At 41.4% G+C, this 14,420-nt stretch overlaps 1 protein-coding gene across 1 annotated transcript in view; it reads left to right on the top strand.

Moving 5' to 3' along the window:
* The first annotated feature begins 3,151 nt into the window (after nucleotides 1-3,151).
* The window catches only part of L3MBTL3 (L3MBTL histone methyl-lysine binding protein 3), a 78,365-nt gene continuing 67,096 nt past the window's right edge, over nucleotides 3,152-14,420 (top strand). Inside the window, exons 1-2 of the mRNA XM_044419499.1 lie at nucleotides 3,152-4,124; nucleotides 7,085-7,135. The gene's annotated coding sequence lies outside the window, so the exon portion shown is untranslated. The remainder of the gene's footprint in view (nucleotides 4,125-7,084; nucleotides 7,136-14,420) is intronic.

Genomic DNA, 14,420 nt, shown 5'->3' with positions numbered 1-14,420 from the left:
AACTGGGCCTTACTGAATACAAAACAGAGACAAAAATGCCCACCTACTTGTGAAGGAATGGTTAATATTCAAAAATATTTCTAATAGCTCTCAGTACCTTTATTTATTTATTTATTTATTTATAACATTTATATGCCGTCCTTTACAACAACATCTCAGGACGGCTTACCTTGGAGCACTAAAAATGGTACAATGGTTTTAAAGTTTTCAAAACTCTTGAAAGTTCCCATATATCATCTCTTTGTAATCTTTACAATAATCTTGTAAGATAGAACACTATTAATTCCATTTTGGGGTAGTGGAACTAAGACCAAGAATAACTTGCATAAGGCTGTCTACTGAGGTTAGAAGGAAAACTGCAACTCAAAGTGGACAGTTCCTGATTCATAGCTCAACCTGCCAGGTCCCATCCACATCTATGTCTCAAATCTCACAGTCCATCCCAGTATATTTGCTGACAATAACATCATTTAATTCCTTTTAGGTATTTTCACATGGGCATTAATTCCAGGGCAATGATTAGCTGTAGGACACACATGAAGCCAAGGAACACCAATGCTAGTGTAGTATAGTTAGCAAGAAGCACTCTTACAGCAAAGAGCCCCTATAACTTGGTGGGTAAAGTACAATGCCAGTCTTCTCAAGCCAGCCTAAGTGCCAGATGCATGTTGTGTGAAACTGAGGGGGCTCATTGAACTGCCCCTCTCCTTTCTAGCTCAGCCTGTAAAGATCCATAATAGTATCATACTGAAGATGACAGTCCTACTTCTTTAAAATCAAAGTAATAGCACCTAGTGCACTGAGTTGTTGTGACAGCAAAACACAACTTTTTTTAAAATGCTATATAAATGAAAACTGGCTATTATAGAAGTTACAATGTATGGCACACTAATTCCTATAAAACCAATTAATTATATTATTATATTAGTGCTGGCTCACTGAAGTATATTTCTGAGCAGAAGATACACATTCATTTTGGGGGTTGATGTAACTTGTCATATTAATGATTCAACATGTACCTAGACAATAGTTTAATGTATGGTGAACATTTTCTTTAAAGAATGTTGCATTTCGGCTAATGATCAGGACATATGATGATGGGCATACATAAGATATGCTTACCATGAAAAACATTATCTTGTGGTGACTTTAGTCTGGGGAAGAGAAACCGAATCAAATAAAAACAAAACAGAATAGTTTTGTGAATAGACCCTAAGTGCTTCTACCACAAAATTTAGCTGGGTGAATGAACCCTTAGAAAGCATTGCACATAGGATTTTATTAGATAAAATTAAAGGAGGCTGAAAATTAAGGAGATCTTTCAATGGTCTCCCTTTGTTGAAGTTTGAAGTAATGTATATTTAGAGTGTTTTAAAGTGATGCTAAGAATGCTTTTTAGCCCGGTTATTTGTGAATGTTGCCAAGATGGGAAGAACACATAAAACACTTTAAAAACAAATCTGCATTATAGCAGATGCCAGCAAAATAACATTTTCTTTTACACCTGTATCTTTTAAAAATGCCCTTTTATTAATGAAATGCATTTTTAAAAATATTTTTTTCAGAAGATTATTTGGAGACCATCCTCCACCTTAAAAAAAAACAAAACACCCTTGCTCTCTCCATTTATACTTTCCTAACTATCTGAGACTACCAGACCATGTTGATTAAACTTTCCTTTACGATAAAGATCATAATAACTCTGATTTTACTAGCCTTGAAAGAAAAGGTAATGACAATAATAGAAACCTAAAAATAGAGACTGCAAGACAGGTCCTTATTTCCCTTTATTATGCCTTCACCGTTGCCATTATATCGGCGGAGACGCGGATGCACTTTGAAGATGCCGCTGCTGCTGCTGCTGCGGCTCCGCGCGGGGTGGGGAAGATACCCGCCGCGCTTGCTGCTGCTGCTGCTGCGTCGGTTCCCAAGGGCTGAGGCATAGCAGCGGAGGAAAGAACGGCCGCCCCGGCGGCGGCAGCGCAAGCAGCAGCAGCAGCAGCAGCAGCAGCAGCAGCAGTTTCCCCTTTCCCCAGCCCTGACTCTACGGGCGCATGCTCACTTGTGCCCGCAGCCCTGGACCATATTTGTCAGGACTACTCGAGAGACGGAGAAAAAAATAAAGAGAGAGAGAAAGAGAGAGAAAGAGAGAGAGAGAGGATTTGGGGGGGGTAAGGAAGCGGCTGGTTCCGATCTGATTGCTAACCCATTCACTGCAATGCACAAGGCTGAGGATGGCTTTCAATGGTCTCCCTTCGCTGAGGATGAAAGTTAAGAGAGATAAAGGGAGGCAAGCGCACCTCCTCTGTCTCCCTGATAAAAAGGGAGGGGGGTTAAAAAACGGAAAGGGGGGGTCAGAGTCCCACTACAACATTTTGCGAAGGGGATGGAACTTAATAGGGGGAAAGTGGCCAGATGACTCTGAAGTGGCCGAGAAGTGGGTGGGTCATTGGGGATCTTTCCTAAAATCCGAAGTGCGTGAGAGTGAAAGAGGAACAAAAGAGAGAGAGAGAAAAGGGGGGGGGGTGCAAGCATTTCCCACCCAGCCACCCCTTTTCTCCCTTCTCCCCACACACATGTCGGGTATTGGGGGGTGGGTGAGGCAGAAGTGGTAGCGAATCGAGGAGGGCATTTCCCAGTCACCCACATATTGACGGGCGGCGCGGGAGGTGGGGGGGGCGGCGATTTTGCGGTGTCCTGCCCCACCGCTCGGGAGGCGGCCGACGGCATTCTTGACACTTCTGAAGGCAGCGTTTGGGGGAGGGGAGGCGAAGGGGAGCGGGTGGTTGCCAGGGGGTGCCGCAGCGAAGATTTGGGGCGCCAGCCGAGAGGGCGGGTGGCGTGGAGGGGCCGCCGCCGCCGCGGCCGTTCTGTTTTGTTTATGGGCTTTTTCCTCCGGAGAGGGAGGAATAAGGGCTGGCCGTGCGCGCAGGGATGGGGGGCAGGGACGGGAGAAAGGACTTTTCCCACCCAGATTTGGCTGCGGCGGGATATACCGGTTGAATGTGTAGCGTGTGTTGTGTCTCTCCTTCGGAGAGAGAGAGAGAGGAAAAAAGGCCTGTTCAGATCAGCGCGCAGCAGCCTCCGCCGCCGCCGCCAGCTTCTCCGGGTTATTTATTTATTATTATGAGGATTGTTATAATATGCGCCCACCTTCTTGTCTCCCTTTTGCAGCTTCTGGACTTTGTGGCGTGCGTGCGCGCGTGGCGGTGTGTGTGCGTGTGTGCGCGCGCGCGCGCGCGCGTGTGTCGGTATATAGAAATATAATACTGAGCTCCCCAATTCCGCCATTTTGGGCAAACTTTGCACACGCACGCACACACCACACGCGCAGAGAGACGCTCCTCGCAGTTTCTAGTGGGAGGGAGCCCGGGAGCGGCCGTGGCGGGGGGAAAGCTCCTCGCCGTGCGTGTCTTTCACGGAGTGGAAACGTGTGTGGGGTGAGGGACGGGTTATCTTCGCGGGAGACGGGAGAGTGGCACTGGAATACTGGCAGCAAAAGCTCCCTCCCTTCGTGAAAGACGCGGGGATTTCTTTTGCGTGTGTCTGTTGGGGAGGAGGAAGGGGTGTTTACAGAGCGAAGGAAGATGGTTCGTGTGAATTCTGCTGCCTCATAACCTGGAACTTTACTGCCCTTCTGCGCTTCCTGTAGTGTAGTCCATACAAGCGACGGCTGTAGGTTGGCACACTTGTTCTAAGCCCTTCCTGGGGAGATTGGAAGGCGCGCGTCCAAAGCTTCCCATGAATGCGTGTCTGGCGGGGAACTAAGGCCTGCTGTGCGGTTTGAAGAGGTAGAATATGATCAAGCGTGTGGTGGGAAGGAATCCCCCGAAGCTCCTTCATCGTTATTCACACACGCACGCAGCAGCAGGAAGCGTGATGGGAAAAGTTTGAAAGGCGCAAACGGGGAACCCCTCGGAAGTGTGGGTGAAAGTGGGGCTGGGCTGAAGAGACCAACGGAAGAAGGAGACACCTCCCCTCAAGACGGAGCGTGATTCTTCTCCAAGCGAGAGGATCCTGGAGCTGGGAAAATGAGAGGCACCGAGCAGAATTAATCAAGGGGGGAAAGAATCCAGAACCGTTTCTCTCCTTGGAAGAGAAAACGGCCTCGGGCTTTCCTGAAGGTGGGGAATACGAAAAAGAAGGGCAAAGGGGAAAAACTCTGAGTTTTTTACAGGCAACCTCCTCTTCCCGTCGTAGGCTCCATAAGAAAAACGGGACCCGATTAGCAAACAAGAGCCTTTCTCATTATGCAACTTCCTCAGTCAAACACCCGGTTTCTCTCTCTCGCTCTAAACGTACATTTTTATGGCCCGCCGTACTAGAGTCGCGCCACCGTGTCCTTTCGGACATTTCTCTTTAAAAAATGAAGGTAGCGAGAAGGTTAATTTATTGACACCCGCCCCCCCCCCCCCAAGCTGATTCACGGCAGTTTTAGGCTTCTGACGAGAGGGAGGAAGCTAATTAGATGGTGGTTGTAGGGGAACCCCATCACAGCCTCGAGCGCAGCTTGGATTTGGTAGATTTGCTACGGTGGCGTCGGAACTTGGGAAAGTTGCACAAAAAAGAACCCGTACCCCTCTTCTCAGATTTTCCTTATTTTAGCACTGGGGGACGGTAGGAGAGAATACGTATCTTGAATGGTCATAGTATTTCTCAAGAAAAGTTTCAAGTGCAGCAGAAATATATTCAAAATTGACCAAGGAGGGACCCCTACTGGTGGAAGGAAAGCATCCACCCTAGGGATGAAAGTTCAAATTCTGGCCTGCAAGTTTCGCAATGCTTGTGTTTCAGGGTTTGTGAATTGTTAAGGTTGTATACTAACAAAGATTTCCAAGGTATGGTATTCATTTCTCCCTCCATTTCTGTTTTTACAGTGTTTCATAATACAAAGGGTAGAAGAGCAATGCGTTTTTGTTTAACATTATGACATTAAGCTTTCTTTTTGAATAATGACCAACGTGTTAAGCACATCTGATAGTTGTAGAATTTGTAGCTATGAGTTTATAAATCACTTTCTCTTTCCACTTTGGTTGTCTGCTAGTGTTAGGTTATTTTCACATTTGTTTATAAAGCATTTTCATGTAGAGGACCATTTTAGCATATGGTTAAAATGAGTTTTATTGAAGAGCTTCATTTTAACTAAAGACTTTGCCTTAAAGTTTATTTTTTCTGACAGAAAATGTGTTCATTGTTAGGAGTTTATCACATCAGGATAGTAAGGGTCTGAACAAATTAAATTGAAAAAAATCCAAATTTCATTCTGGAGATTAGACTATACAAGTAGGCATGATTTTTTAAATTATGGATGTGAAAAGTTCCTAATGATTTATGTAATCAAAATCACTTGTTTGAATTTGCTTCTAGAGTATCTTCAGAAGAAATTAATAAATTTAACAATATTCCATCATCACTGCATGTCATCTTAATGTGGGAACTGGTATCTGTACCAAAGAGCCATGCATTTAGGTTGTGAATTTTGCATCTTGGCCATGAAGGGACCATGAATACTTGTCAGTATAAAGCACTTGAAGATGTTCTGCATTCTGGCAAGTTTAAAAGATAAATATTTCATGTTGGTTGGCAAAAATGTACTTCTCCCCACCTCACTCACCAAGTGAGTCATTCCCATTTCTGTAAGAGTTGCTTTACTCCAGACATTGATTTACCCAGATAATTGCAGGATAGCTGGAGCTCATTTGCTTTCTAGCAATCATGAATGGAAACATGGAGAACCTGAGTTGCTCAACAAAAACAAAAAAGCTTTTTCCATGCCCCTTTGAAAACCCATGGCATTGGGCACAAGGACATAATAAGGCCTATATATTTTTAAGGGAAATATGCTGAAAATACATTGTAAGTAAATGTGTGGCCAGGTTGGTTTTCTCAGTAGTTTAGAGCACTGAACTGCTAGAGCCTTGATGGAAGGAGACTTGGATGAATCTGCTCATGAGCTAGAATGAAGAAGCACTTCATCTCTGTTATCATTGTATCAGCACAGTCTTGTCCTATGGAATTGTTTTTGTAGAAAAGGGATTATATACACCTCAGAGCAGTGGAGATTCTTGGGACCCCACTGTGATGACTTTGCAAAACATTTTACTGGTAAAATCTCTTACATTTGATGCAACTTCAACTCTACTTTGAAAGGAGACTCTGGGCTAGTGGTTGAAGTAGCCACCTATCCAGTTTTTGATGAATGAGTCTGTTAGTTCCATGGCTATTCTGGCTTGTAAAAGCTCCCAGAAGAGTACTGGTGAGTTGGGTGGCAGAGGTTTGGAAATGCTTCTTTAAGGAGATGTCCTAGTTTCCTAAAAAATAAGGTGTGTTGTGAGACCACTGCTGGAAAAATAGTTATTGGCTCAGAATACCCTAGCTCATATTCTTTTCTTAAATAAGTTTCTAGAATGAGTTGTAGCAACTAGCTTTATCTTATCTGGACCTTTTCCAGATTGGTTTCAAGCCTGCTATTGAGACAAAAGCAGCTTTGATTGCATTTGTGGATGACCTATAGCAAGAACTGGGCAGGAGGGGAGATCCCTGTAGGCTCTGCAGAACCTTACAATTGCATTTAGTACCATTGATCATGGCATCCTTCTGGGATGTTTGGCTGTATTTGGGGGCATTATTTAGCAGTGGTTCTGATATGCCTTCAGTTTTCTTACCGTTCAGGTTTCTTAAAAAAATATTTAATGTTTTCAGTTGTGCTGGATTTCAGCTTTCTATATCTAGTTTATTTCACAATAGGAATTACCATTTCTGATCACCAGGATATCAACATAGCTTTCTTTTTTTTTCTTTTTGCCTGGATTCTTTTCACTGGGCACACCTAAACAATTCTGATGGGACAATATTCTCTGTTGGACAATGTTCCCTGATGGCCTAGATGATACATCTAATATCTATCAGAATTCATTGTGTGCATCATATTTGTGATGTAATGCCGAACATATTTAAACATTTCTGCTGGGTTAAGGCATACTTATGTATCAAGCTCTACTATAACAATTATTTCTCCAATTATAGAATTTATCAAGTTTGAAACTTTAAAAAACACCTGCTCTGTCTACATCTCTTATTGTAGGTATACCTTTATTTACAACACACGGGTAAAAAGTCACCTTCCCCTTTTCAGGTGAGTCCAATAACAGTGTAATCACATACATGGCATCACTAATTTTATTGCTGTTTTAGGTTAAATATTTCTGTTGGTGGTATAGAAAGGGTAAGGGCTACAGTAGGGAGAATTGGCATGCTATTTTATTGCTTGGTTTGCAGAACTTTTGTACATCTACATATGTCTCTTAATGTATATGATAGTAGCTTTTCCCGGTTTGTATTTCAGACTTATTTGGGTACTAAATATGATGGAACAGAATCTGATCCTCATTTTAAAGAATTTAGATTTATCTTACCCCCCTTTTGAATAGAGGAAGGATGGGCAACATTCAGCCCTCCAAATGTCTTGGGTTATAACTTCCATCATCCCTCATCATTGGCTATGCTGTCTAGGGATGATAGGAGTTGTAGGTCAAAATATGTGAAGGGACACAAGTTGCCTAAAGGGAGTAGTGGCATCTGATGGGAAGTGTGGGTAGAAAAAGGGAACCACCTTTATTTTGCAGCATTGAGCATACTTAGTAGCATATGTTCAAGAAATCTGATGAGGGTGCAAAACTTCAGACCCAATAGTAACAACCCATCAAATTCTGGTCCTCTGAAGTTTATCAGGAGATCACACTCCTGTTGCCTGGCTTCATCTCCTTGTATCCAGACACCTTCGATTGGTGATTTCCTGGTTTTGTACATTTCCCTCCTCATTTTAAAAGGTTGAAATACCTCTTCTGAGGTTTAATCAGCAGGAAGAGCTTTAAGCTAAAACATATGATATTTGGGAACTTTGCTTTTGATCATATGGACATGCACATGGTAGGCATGTCATGAGTTGTGCCAGCTGGATCTGGGGGTCGGACTAGATGGCCCGGGAGGCCCCTTCTGACTCTCTCTGTTTCTATATCCTTTTGTCTTCAGCTCAGTTTAACACTAGAATACCCCCTGCTACCAAGTCCTCTGCAAAATTTAATTAAGCCATTGAACTGATAAGAGTTTTGGTAAGGCTGAATAATGTTCTCCAGATCCTGCCTGATTGTATGCCTCAAGAAGTTGGTGCTGGGAAACTGAACTCTGTTGCTCTGTGAAATTCTGTGCGGTAATAACTGCCTGAAGCTGCTGAAAGAAATCATCTGGAATTCTGGGCTTGGGTTTCATCATTATGCTGATGATATCCCACTCTGTCCTTTTTCAGCTGATGCCAAGGAGATTGTTAAAGTCTTGAGCTGTTGTATCGGTCACACTGATACTTTGGATATGCGGAACAAGCTGAGGCTCAGTTAAGATAGGATGGAAATAATGTTGATGAGAATACAAGCTAACACAGGATTAGAAGTACAGCCTGTTCTAGGTGGAGTTCTGCTGGCTTTAAAGGATCAAGTTCACAGCTTGTGGGGGTGCTTCTGTACCTGTTCCTGGAGGGTCATGTTGCTTCTGTGGCCAAAACTGCCTATCTTTGCATGGTACATCCATACCATCCTTTCCTGGAAAAGATAGATTTGGCCACAGTCATCCTTGAAATGTTCACCTGCAGTGCTTAATATTACTGCAGTATTTAATGTACTCTATGTGGTGCTCCCTTTAAGCATGTTAAGGAACTGCATTTGGTGCAAATTTATCCAGTTGCTTTCTTGTGTACATCTTGCTGATACTATACCAACTTTCAGTTTGTTTCTGGGCCCAATTCCAGGTGTTTATTCTTAGCTATAAAGCTCTGAAAGGTTTGAGGTCAAGAAATTCAAAGACCACTTACAGTATGAATCTGCCTGCAGCTTACAATCTGCTTCAATGGCTCTGTTGCACATCCCATCATATTAATGTGAATATGTGACTGCATGAGCCCTCCAGCTGTGGACTTGGCTCCCTAAGGAAGTTAGACTGAACCCATCCATCTTTGTTTAATTTTGAGTAGCATGCTAAAATGTCTTCATTCTACTTGAGATTTTGAAAGCTTTTAAATATGGTATTTTACTTTCACTGATGTTTTAAGTATATTTTCTTAATTTGCTATTATATTGTTTTAAAGTCTTCAAATGGCATGATGGGCTGAGGATCATTCAGAGCAGAAAGGTGACTAATTCTGGACAGAGTAGGAAAAAAAGAAGCTCTTATGGCACAGTTGCTTTAAATGCTTCTAACAATTTGGGGGTTCCTAGTTCTGCTATTTATCATTTATTAGCCTTCTTGTGGTTCTTGCACAACCAGAGGAAATATTTTATTTATTTATTTATTTAATGATTGTAAGGAAAACTATCCCCTGTGGAAAATTGAGTGGGGGAATTCTCTTCTCTTTGCTTTCAGCTGATGTGTTCTGGTTCCTCTTAGCAGTTGACATTGCTGGGAAAATTGATGGTGTCTGACAAGTACTGTATCTTCTGTTGCTTTCTACAGTATACTGTTAAATTAATCAAACAATTACACTAAGCTAGCCTGTTCGCCTGTTGTGACATATATGCTTTGGAGATTTAAAATTGTATTTACTTGATGTTTATAGCAGAACTATCATTTTAAAGTCAACTTCATTTAGGCTACAAGTCTATTCAAGTTTGGGTAGAAGGAAGGCCTACAACTCCAGAGGGCAAGGTCTATCTAAACTTACATAGGATTGTACTTTTAATCACTTTGATTCTGGATGGTATATTTTGAAATTCCAATCATTATTTATTATGCTTTATATAAAGGCTTGGTACTTAATCTGTTGCTAACTTTGATTGGACTGATTTTTCCTGATACATGTTGACAAATCAGTTTTCTGATTAACAGTAACAATTTATTTTCATTACCACATCACCTGTTTTACATTATAAGGACAGGTAGTTTCAATAGAGACATTATGAAATATAGTGATTAATGAGAACATGGAAAGGATAAGTGATACACTATCTCATTTAATTCTTCAAGAACAAGGTAATCAGCCAAAACCTTAATAGTGCAATAATTCAGGAAATGAGATATTTCAAAGCAAAATAATGTTCATGTTAAAATTATCTAGAAGACAATTACTCAGAAATCAGATTCCTTTGTGATTTAATTCCAAGTAAATTGAAAGATCATGTTTGAATAGATTGCCAACACATTGTGGACATAGAGGGTAACTGACCAAAGGAGATTTTGTGGCATGATTTATCAAATGAGAATTTTTCTCTCTCCTTCCTTATATGTGATTTTAGTCTTGGTAAAGCTTGGTAGAAGACTGCAGTCATAAACCGTGAGGTGTGTGTGAGTGGAGAGAGGTGGGACTCCTCGAGGGCTTCCCTTCATTGCTTGATGAGGGGCTGTTTAGTTCGTTGTGTTTCAGTGCTGAGTTGATTGCATTTTAGCTGGACTGCACTAAAAATTATTGGAAGAGAATTGGTGTGTGTTCAGTGAAAATGTGTTGGTGACTTTTTCTTCTGAGAGGGGCAAATCTTCTGTTACAACTTAAATGCTACAAAATTGTTCTTAGAAGTCCACTATTACTGTTTGATTCAGTTGTTGTAGCCTTCTTGTATGAGTGGGTCTGTCCTTATTTTTCTTTTGCTCTAGACAGCTTTTGCTCTCACCAAGAAATTTGTTTCTTTATTTGTTTAAAAGTGTTGTGAGCCATGCTTCTCCTTCTCAGCAGTATCAGTAATTTTCACACACCAGTGCTTCTTTGCCAGATGTCTTTATTTTGCACACAAGTCACTGAGCATACACAAAGCAAAGCAAAATGTTGAATCCTCTCTGACATTCTTCACCCAAACCTTTCCTTATGAATCTTTCTGTGTCTGTGCCTGTGGGGAGGAGTCTGCACTCCTCCCTCAGAGACCCTACTTGGGCCACCCAATGACTGTGATGACGGACTGTTGGGTCCACCTCCTCAGGAGCACAGGCTCCCCTAGCGATAAGATTCCCCATCTCTAAATCTTGTCACTGACAATGTTGTTGCTCTTCCTCATTCTAACGGGTGGATTGACTGATCCCCTCAGCTGCCCTTGAACTCATCTTTCCCATAGCAGGCAGAGGTGGGTGCCCAGGGCCTTGGACTGCATCTGGAAATGGGACTATTTCAACAATCATCTTGTTATCACTCTGAGCTGTCAGTCTCCCCAGAAGGTGCAAACTACTCAAATTCAAAGCTGTCTGTCCAGCCAAACTGGTTAGCCTCTCATGTGCACCCCTGAAGTTTGCCAGAACATGCATGCATGACAAAAATGGACCATGTAGCAGGAATCTTGCTTGTGCATCTTGCTTACCTAACATGAGCCTATGGCACGTTGACATAGTAAGGAAAGGAAAAAATATCAAGAAGGCATGACAAAGGCTGATACATTGTCATTGAGTACCAAAATTGTATCAGAATAAAGTGGTCATTTGCCTTTGATTTGCTGTCTCTAGCCACTGAGGCAATGGTACCTTCACACGCTATATTAGTTGGCCACTGAAACAAGGCACTCACTTTTTTCAAGAGCTTGCTAAAGCTTTGATAGAATATTTTATTTATTTATTTATTAAAACATTTCTATGCCGCCCCTTGCCATAGCCTCGGGGCGGCTCACAACATATGAATAGTTGTCCACTACATAAAGATAATCCCCCAAGGCTGTTTCAAAACTATTCAGATGCATACTCTTTCAAGACCAATTTAATATTTGTGATTTATGCAGATCACAACTGATTATCTATTTAAGCAGATAACAGTTTAAGCATGGCAGAAGAACTAGTGCTGATGCCTTGATCCACAGGTAACTTCTTGCTTATCAGGAGAGACCAACTAATGATGACTATGACCAGGAATACATATTGAGCTAGACACACACTGGGATAGACCAGTGGGTTTCCAGGGTTTTGTGAACCTGAGACCTGAAGAGATATTAAAGGGGCCTCAGTGAGGAAATTCAAGGTTTTTTGGCAACTCTTTCAGCCTAGGATATCTCATGTCTGAGATACTATCCATCAGCCTGCTGATGAAGACCTTACTCTATATTTGAATTATTTATTTATCCATTCACATATTTATATGCCATCTATAACTGCCAGAATGGCCTCCCTAAGTGGCTTACACAATAAAACAGGATAAAACAGTTAAAAGAATAACATTTTAATAAATAAGAATAATACAGTATAATAAAACCAGTGAAGGTCCATTGGCACTCACAAAAGTCTTAGATATAAAAAGGTATGTCTTTGCCAGGCACTGAAAAGAAAACAGATGGCACTAGGCAAATTTCTCTAGGGAGTGAGTTCCAGAGATGGGGGGCAGCCGTAGAGAAGGCCCTTTTCCTATTTGCCACCTCTCTTATTTCCCTGAGAGGTGGCTCTTGTAGAAGGGCCTCCTGAGCTGATCTTAAGGGGCTGGTAGATGGGTATAGGTTGTCCTTCTGTTAACTGGGCCCCAGGCCATTTAGCGCTTTATATGTTAAAACAAGTACCTTTGAATTAGGCCTAGGCCTAACTGGTAACCAGCGTAATTCCTTCAAAACAGAATGTGGACCACTCTAGGAGTGCCACTCACCAACCGAGCAGCCCAATTTTGTACCAGTTGCAATTGCCAGACTGTGTTCAAGGGCAGCCCCACAAAGTGCATTACAATCTATTTTGAAAGTTATCAGTGCATGGGTAACTATTTTCAGGTTCCCCCTGAAAGCTGGTAAATCTGCCACAGCTAGCAAATGCACTCTGGACACTGAGTCCACCTGGTGTTCTGAGGACAGACACAGGTCCAGAAGCACTCCTAGACTGTGTACCCTGTCCCTTAGGGGGAGTGTGTCCCCATCCAGGACAGAGTAGTTCCCCTCCAGCCTGTCAGAGGATCCCCACCGTACCAATAGCACCTCTGTCTTACCAGCATGAAGCCTCAGTTTATTGACACTTATCCAGTCCATTAATGAGCCCAGGCCCCCACTCAGGATGGTGAGAGCCACACCTGGTTTAGATTAAAAAAAAAAAGACAGAGCTGAGTATCATTGGCATATTGCTGACTCAGCCCAAACTCCAAATGACATCTCCCAGCAGTTTCATGTCATTGTTAGACAGCATGGAGGAATTACTTAGTATGTGAGTGCTGCTGTCTGCCCTAAAGCAGGAAGTGTAAGCATAGAAAAAAATTCAAGCTGAATTTAATCAAATTGAATTCCAGAATATTATTACAATGTGTTTTAAGAATATGGATTAATTAGTCCAGTCCACACTGGTGATCATTGTAGAAAGTTATTACAGGATTAATGAAAAACCAGATTTTGAGATAGCCCTCTATTTTGTTAATTTATGACAATATATTTGTATCTGATTTAAATGTTGACATTCAGAAACCTCCACCATCTGTCCTGATGTCTCTCAGCTGAGCAAGTAAACTGAAATACTTTGTTTGTGCTATCAGGTAATACGAACATTCTTGTATTTGATTGAAATGTAGAAGTTGTTTCACATGTGCAAGTCTTTGTATGATGAACATGTGTTTGTGATCTGATCCTATAACTCTACAGTTTCTATGCTCTTTGTATTGTATATTTGTACAGTATTTGCTATTTATAGATACTTCATCTGTAGTTTTTCTTACTGCTTTTGTAGAAGAATACTTAGATCTAAATCTCTTGCGTTCTTTCATCTCTATATTCAAGCCCATGAAGAGGAAATAATGTTTTGTTTGGTCACATACAACAGGCTTTTTTTCAAATGAAAAATCATTTGAAGGCTAGACAAGGCAATTTCTGTGATTTTTGTAATAGCAGCTTTCATATGTTTTGGCTATACCAGGTATTCTACATTACCTGTAGTACTGTAGTACTTCACCATTATTCTGCATATGAAATAGTTAATTATTGGAAATGTATGAAGGAAAAAGTAGAGGCATGTCAGTTACAATCAGATAATAGTATAGCATATATTTCCACATTGTATAGACAATAGAAAGTACAGTTGGCAAATATTTACTAATTTTTCACAAAGTTAGCCTAAAAGCTTGCTTAGTATTTTATGATACTCTGATTGGTCCAAATAATACTACTGTGTAATGATTTTTCAATTAGTTAAGTTCCCTGTAAGCTAGGAAGAACTGCACTAGAAGTGCTGAAAGAAGGGAATTGTGCTATTGTTGGACAGCAAACTTTCAGTAGAAGATGTTAACCTTCTTCACAGAATAAAATGGAAAGGAAAATGACTGTGTAAACTTCCTTGAGTTTTGTGTAAGAGCAAAACATTGGGGCTATAAATGTAATATAAAATGCTACTAAACTGATGCAAAGCATTCTAATAGACCTACACATGCATTTTGATTTCTTGAAAGGTTTTTTTGACCTGGTTGCATGCAGCAAGCAGGTTACTGTTGCAAGCCCTTGTGACTTCTCATT

The sequence above is a fragment of the Varanus komodoensis genome, unplaced genomic scaffold (genome assembly GCF_004798865.1).
Source record: "Varanus komodoensis strain SLA01 unplaced genomic scaffold, ASM479886v1 scaffold1, whole genome shotgun sequence".
Lineage (NCBI taxonomy): Eukaryota > Metazoa > Chordata > Lepidosauria > Squamata > Varanidae > Varanus > Varanus komodoensis.
Note: the sequence above shows the minus strand (reverse complement) of the source record. Positions and strands in the feature narration are given on the sequence as shown.